This window comes from Panthera pardus, unplaced genomic scaffold, assembly GCF_024362965.1.
Source record: "Panthera pardus isolate Hobbes unplaced genomic scaffold, ASM2436296v1 HiC_scaffold_24, whole genome shotgun sequence".
Taxonomy (NCBI): Eukaryota; Metazoa; Chordata; class Mammalia; order Carnivora; family Felidae; genus Panthera; species Panthera pardus.
Window position 1 is genome coordinate 16368551 of NW_026526810.1, and position 7897 is coordinate 16376447.

Below are 7897 nucleotides of genomic sequence, written 5' to 3' on the forward strand. Positions count from 1 at the left end.
AGATTCGTCATGAAAAGATACAGCAATGTTTTAAACAGTCTATATAGTCGATCTCTATTATTTTTTTTTAAATATGAAATTTATTGTCAAATTAGTTTCCATACAACACCCAGGGCTCATCCTAACAGGTGCCCTTCTCAATACCCATCACCCACCCTCCCCTCCCTCCCACCCCCCATCAACCCTCAGTTTGTTCACAGTTTTTAAGAGTCTCTTATGTTTTGGATCCCTCACTCGCTAACCTTTTTTCTCTTCCCCTCCCCCATGGACTTTTGTTAAGTTTCTCAGGATCCACATAAGAGTGAAAACATATGGTATCTGTCTTTCTCTGTATGACTTATTTCACTTAGCATCACACTCTCCAGTTCCATCCACATTGCTACAAAAGGCCATATTTCATTCTTTCTCATTGCCATGTAGTATTCCATTGTGTATATAAACCACAATTTCTTTATCTATTCATCAGTTGATGGACATTTAGGCTCTTTCCATAATTTGGCTATTGTTGAAAGTGCTGCTATAAACATTGGGGTACAAGTGCCCTATGCATAAGCACTCCTGTATCCCTTGGGTAAATCTCTATTCTTTCTATGCCTATGTAAATAATCAGTCCACTTTTTTTGTTTGTTTGTTTTTAACCAGACTTATTTTGCAAATTAGTGTTAAGTTGGCTATCTTTGGTAAAAAGAGAGGGTGATTATAGAGAGAAATATGTTTCAGTAACATCTTTATAGATATTATAGTTTTTATGTTTATTTTTGAAAGAAAGAGAGAGAGACAGACATAGACCTTGAGCAGGGGAGCAGCAGAGAGTGAGGGAGACACAGGCCCCTCAAAAACCACCAGAGACATTTGAGCTATAAACAAGGAAGATCTGTCAGATTGCTATTAACTACCATCACTCTCTGAAAATGCTTCAAGTCTGACATCTAGAAGTCTTTGTAACTAGCAGCACTCAGAACTAAGAAACTGGCTATTATTTGACCCAATCATTAGCCATTGATTTTCTTTTGTTTCAGTAGAAAGGCCCCTTATGTAATCCCTAATTACTTGAACCATAGGCCTAACTTTGAAAGTATACCTACATCACTTCCTCCTGAAATGAGTTTCACTAAACTGAACTATTGTCAGGACTACAACCAGATCAATGAGATGAAACAATCTATCAGTTCAACTTTTAGTATGTGAAATTTCCAATGAAGTTTCGAATGGAGAAACTGAAGGGTTCAGGACAGGACTACTACCCCCAGAATATGCCACTTAGACATGTGGATTATTTTGAGCTAAAGGTACTTGAGAGCCTGTGAGAAACTTCCATCTCTTCTTTAATCACAGAGAAAAATCTAACTTGAGGGTCTTTCCCAGAATAGGGTTATTAACAGAGATAAATTTTATCTGATTGACCCATCTGTATAGTAGAGCAAATATCTCATTACCAAACATCTACTCTCTTATCACGCTGTGAAGTGCATTCTTTCCTCTGAAATCCCAGACCTCTACCCCTTTATTCTTAGTTGAGAATGACATGTATACATCGTTTTGTCTGTGTTTGGAATTTCCATGTCTGTGTGGATTGCCCATATGTACATACACCTATTAAATTCAATTTTCTCCAGTTAATCTGTCTCATATCAACTTGATTCTGAGTCCAGTTAGAAGGACCTTTGAGAGGACAGGAATTCTTGCTTCCCAACAAGGGCATATGTGAGACTGGGGATCAAAGCAGTGAGCTATTTTTGATAAGGCAAAAATACTAGTGAATCAGATTAAAGTTCTGGACATATCCCAAGTATGGCTAGCATTTGAGTTAAATATGTCTTTGACTCCAAAAATTATGGGTACCACTACAGCAGAAACAAAAGAAGGGAAGAATGCCCTTAGGGTTTTAGCCCTAGTTCTGGAATGAGGCCAAAATCTGATCTACTTCCATATAGCAACAGATCCTAGCATTGTACACAGCACTCCACCAGGTAGGGCCTCTCACATAACAGTCAATGCAGAAACAAATGAGCTGATCTCAGAAGCAGTCTGGCTGGTAATTACTCATGAGCCCTTGCAGTTAACCCTTTGCATTGACAACCAGGCTGTTCCAAAGGGATTAATCCTAAGGCTCAGACAATAGAAAGCCAAGAAATGGATGATTACGAATAAGCCCATGTGGGGTCAAGATATGTAGAGAGACATTTGGGCCCATCTGTAAGAACCTACCTAAAGAAGCCCTCACTGTTTTCCATGTTCCAGCTCATGAGTCACTGACACCATGTAGCAATCGGGAAGCTGATACCTTAGGCTTGGATATAAATTTTAGCCATTGACACTTCAGTAGATACAGCAGATGGGTGCAGAGAAGGAATGACCATCTAAGTGCCCTGGTGAGATGGCATATTTCCAAGGATGTCAGATATCCCTTAAGTTTCAGTAATTTGGCTAGTGCAGTTATTCTAAACAACACCCAAAGCAACTGCCAAAAGAATCTGGGGCCATTCTGGCACAAAAACAGACACTTAATTAAATGGAACAGAATAGAGATCCCAGAAATGTATCCACAAACATCTGGCCAACTAATCTTTGACAAAGCAGGAAAGAATATCCAATGGAATAAAAACAGTCTCTTCAGCAAGTGGTGCTGGGAAAACTGGACAGCAAAATGCAGAAGAATGAACCTGGACCACTTTCTTACACCATACACAAAAATAAACTCAAAATGGATGAAAGACCTAATATAAGACAGGAAGCCATCAAAATCCTTGAGGAGAAAGCAGGAAAAGATATCTTTGACCTCGACTGCAGCAACTTCTTACTCAACACCTCTCCAGAGGCAAGGGAAACAAAAGCAAAAATGAACTATGGGGACTTCAACAAAATAAAAATCTTCTGCACAGTGAAGAAAACAATCAGCAAAACTAAAAGGCAACCAACAGAATGGGAGAAGATATTTGCAAACAACATATGAGATAAAGGGTTAGTATCCAAAATCTATAAAGAACTTACCAAACTCCACACCCAAACAACAAAGAATCCAGTGAAAAAGTGGTCAAAAGACATGAATAGACACTTCTCCAAAGAAGACATCCAGATGGCCAAACGACACATGAAAAAAATGCTCAACATCACTCATCATCAGGGAAATACAAATTAAAAACCACAGGGATATACCACCTCACACCTGTCAGAATGGCTAACATAAACAACTCAGGCAACAACAGATGCTGGTGAGGATGCGGAAAAAGAGGATCCCTTTTGCATTGTTGGTGGCAATGCAAGCTGGTGCAGCCACTCTGGAAAACAGTATGGAGGTTCCTCAAAAACTTAAAAATCGAATTACCCTATGACCCAGCAATTGCACTACTAGGTATTTATCCATGGGATACAGGTGTGGTGGTTCAAAGGGACACATGCACCCCAATGTTAATAGCAGCACTATCAACAATAGCCAAAGTATGGAAAGAGCCAAATGTCAATCAATGGATGAATGGATAAAGAAAATGTGATATATATATATATATATATATATATATATATATATGTATATATATACAATGGAGTATTACCCAGCAATCAAAAAGAATTAAATCTTGCCATTTGCAACTATGTGGATGGAGCTAGAGGGTATTATGCTAAGTGAAATTATTCAAAGAAAGATAAATATCATATGACTTCACTCATATGAGGACTTTAATACACAGAACAGCTGAACAAAAGGGAAGGGAAGCAAAAATAATATAAAAACAGGGAGGGGGACGAAACATAAGAGTCTCTTAAAATATGGAGAACAGACAGAGGGTAACTAGAGGGGTTGTGGGAGGAGGGATGGGCTACATGGGTAAGGGGCACTAAGGAATCTACACCTGAAATCACTGTTATGCTATATGCTAACTAACTTGGAAGTAAACTAAAATAAATAAATTAAATTAAATTAAATTAAATTAAATTAAATTAAAATATAAAAGTTAGACATAGAAAAAAATAAATATAAATAAATAAATAAATAAATAAATAAATAAATAAATAAATCTGGGGCATTTGCCAGAGCTCCTGACCAGTAAGGAATTAGTAAATTGATTATATTGGCTTCCTGTCCCTGAGTGAGGGTTCTAAATATGCTCTAATCTGTGTGGACACTACATGTGGCCTAACCCAAGCTTTACCTTACTGTTATGTAAACCAGGCTGCCACAATTAGGGGATTGGAGAAATTAAGTACTATGTTTGGATACCCTCATGGCATAGATAGTAATCAGAGTCATATTTCAAAGGTTAGTATATGTAATACTGGGCAAAAAAAAAGCATGACATTAAATAGAGGATTCATCTCCCCTATAACCTACAAGTGACAAGGCTAATAAAAAGAAAAAAATGGGGCACCTGGGTGGCTCAGTCGGTTAAGCATTCAACGTCAGCTCAGGTCATGATCTCATGGCTTGTGAGTTCAAGCCCTGTGTCAAGCTCTGTGCTGACAACTCACAGCCTGGAGCCTGCTTCAGATTCTGTGTCACCCTCTCTTTGCCCCTCCCCCACTAATGCTCTGTCTCTCTCTCACAAATAAACATTTTTTTAATGTGTATAAATAAATAAATAAATAAATAAATAAAATGTTAAAACAGCAAATTAAATTGTTAACAGGTAAAACCACTTTGGCCAGATGGAGGAAAGTACTGTCCCAGCTTTTAATACATTTAAATAATCAGCCATTAGGGCCTGTTGACCCATATGCAGACTGAGGACCCCTGCCAAGGCAACCAACCATGAAAAGGTGCAGAAGTCATGGGAAATAGCCATTGCCCTGACTCTCACCATGAATCCATGTGCTATGTTCCTGAAAACTCCAAGCCCCATAACACCAGGGAAAGGCATTATTTACTGGAATTTGCAATGGGACATCTTGCCAAGTTGGTAGGTTACTTTACACCCTTGTGTGAGGGGGATCTACTCAATCTGCACTGAGTTCCCATTGTCCTGCTGCAATCTGGACTTGTTGAAATGCACTATGCATGATATGGAATATCCACTTTGAGAAAGAGGAGAAATTGGGGGTCCTGGTATGGCCTATCCTATCCCCATCTCATCTTCTCATGCCTAGTAATGCTTCCTTCCCTGGCCAACGTGCATGTTGTACATGCACAATATGTACAACCAAGTTCCTAAAGCTGCCAACCTCCCTTTCCTCGAGGCCAAGTAGACATTGCTTTTCCTTGATATAATCATTTGGTCACTGCTTTGTTCCCTCCATAGGCCTAGAGGATGCTATAGCACACAAAGAAGCCCTTACTAAATTCACTCAGCAAGCCCTGAATGGTAACCAACAAAGCCCATCCCTACTAAACACTGAAGTTACTCTACTGAGAAAAACTGTCCTCCAAAATAGGATGGCTTTAGACATTATTAGTGCCTCACAAGAAGTCACCTGTACTGTTATCCAAACAGAATACTATGTGTTCATAACTGATGAGTCTCCTAATGTATTATCTTTATTAAATCGCATGAGGACACAAGTAAACGCCCTGAGTGATTCGACCCCCAGCCTAGGAGATTTAATAAATTAATGTTTGGATCCTTGGATCTTAGTAGAAAAAGTTCTCACTAATTTAAAAAATTATTCCCTTAATCAGTATTTTCTTTTACATATGACTACTATTGCCATGACATGTGCCTCCAATGCAGCCAGACAGCCACTTCCACACTAATAAAACACCTTGCTGACCACTCATAGCCCATTGCAGAAAAGAGGGGCACATAATATTGTAAGAACCAGTCACGATGGGTGGAATGTTGGGGAATGTGATCAAAAAAGACATGACCACTGATTGACCATGAACTGGACCCAGGAACTTGGAGGCTCCTTCCCATTCCTCTCCCCCTGACCTCAGAATGTGGGTTCCGCTTGCCTTTTCTGCTCCAGAGGCTGCTCCAAGAACATGAGCCTTGAGTTGGTGATATGATGTTGAAAACACCTTCACCTTAAAAGTGACTAAGCCCATAGGGCACCTGGGTGGCTCAGTTTAGCGTCCGACTTCAGCTCAGGTCATGATCTCACAGCTCGTGAATTCAAGCCCACATCAGGCTCTGTGCTGACAGCTCAGACCCTGGAGCCTGCTTCTGCTTCTGTGTCTCCCTCTCTCTCTGCCCCTAACCCACTTGCATTCTGTCTCTGTCTCTCTCAAAAATAAATAAACATTAAAAAAAAAAATTTAAGTGACTAAGCCCAGTTAGGGCTCTTTGTAATCTTTTTAAGATTTGGTGAGTGGGTGTGATTATTATATTATTGTTTATTATTATTATTAATTAAAATTACCAGCTGCCAACCTGACGTGGCCTGCATTGTACTTCAGTCTCTCCCTGCCTTCTGCCTATTTCAGTTTCAGATTATACCGGGAAAGCTCCTGAGAGGATTGTGAACTGATGTGGGAAACAAAGGCAAAAGGAAAAAAATGAAATTTCCTTACTACTTATATCCCATTGACAAATCCTTGAAACAGGCATTCATTTTATCTACACCAGAGAAGGTAGGCAGAATGATGAGGTTTTGTTGAACTTGAATCAGAAGATGATGTAAAAATTGCCCTTAAAAAAGATAGGGAAAGCATGGGACACTGGTACATTGAGGTGTTTAAGTCCCACAGAACCGAAATGGATTGGGTGTTGAAGCACAGTGGTCCAAACAGTGCCGACACAGCCATCAATGGCTTTGTTCAGCTTTGAGGACTCCCATTTGGATGCACCATGGAATAAATTGTTCAGTTTTCCTCAGGGTTAAAAACTGTGCCAAATGGAATCACATTGCTTGTGGACTCCGAAGGCAAGACTACAGGGAAAGCCTTTGTGTAGTTTGCCTCACAAGAGTTAGCTGAAAAGGCCCTAGGGAAGCACAAGGACAGAATAGGGCACAGGTATATTGAAGTGTTCAAGAGCCATCAGGAAGAAGTTAGGTCATACTCGGATCCCCCTCTTTAGTTCATGTCTGTACAGCAGCGGGGGGCCTATGACCTCCCCAGCACAACCAGGAGGTATATTGGCACTGTCAAGCAAGCAGGCCTGGAGAGGTTGAGGTCTGGTGCTTACAGTGCAGGCTATGAGGAGTGCAGAGACCTCAGTGATGGCTGCAATTTCACCAATGATCTGCTTGGGAGAGACCTCAGTTATTGTCTCTTGGGCATGTATGGCCACAGAACCGGAGATGGCGAGTTCACTGTCCAGAGTACCACGGACACTGTGTCCACATGAGAAAGCTGCCATACAAAGCCACAGAGAACAACATTTACAAATTCTTCTCTCCAATTTAACCCTGTGAGAGTCCATATTGAGACGAACCCTGATGGAAGAGTGATGGGCAAAGCCAATGTTGAGTTTGCCACTCATGAAGAAGCTGTGGCAGCTATGTCCAAAGACTGGGCCAACATGCAACACAGATAATAGAACTTTTCCTGAATTCCACAACTGGGTCCAGCAATGGGGCGTATAGCAGCCAGATGATGAAATGCATAGGGGTGTCAGCCCAGTCCACTCCCAGAGGCCTCAAGAGCCAGTCTGTGAGTGGCTGTTACAGGGCTAGCTATGGAGGCCAGAACAGCATAGATGGATATGACTAGTTTTGTAGGAGCATTTGGGTTATCACAATCAAATTTTCACAGGCAGCAACAAGCAGTGAAAAGCAATTATTACTCTAGAGGAAGCTATAGGACCCATGTTACACCAGGAGTTTGTGAAATCTGTATTTAAAAGTTACCTCTTCAGTGTTTTCTCATGCAAACTTTATTCTATCATGTGATATTGAGAAATTAAAACTATCAGCTTTTCTGAATTAACATTTTGGTAGTGCATATCAGAATGATATTATCCAAGTTAAAGTAGTTCATTAAATGGATCTTTTATACCACATCACTGTGAACACATGGGGAGAT

At 40.3% G+C, this 7897-nt stretch overlaps 1 pseudogene; it reads left to right on the forward strand.

The window, feature by feature from the left end:
* The first annotated feature begins 6506 nt into the window (after positions 1-6506).
* LOC109258927 (heterogeneous nuclear ribonucleoprotein F-like) lies at positions 6507-7626 on the forward strand (annotated as a pseudogene).
* The last annotated feature ends 271 nt before the right edge of the window (positions 7627-7897 follow it).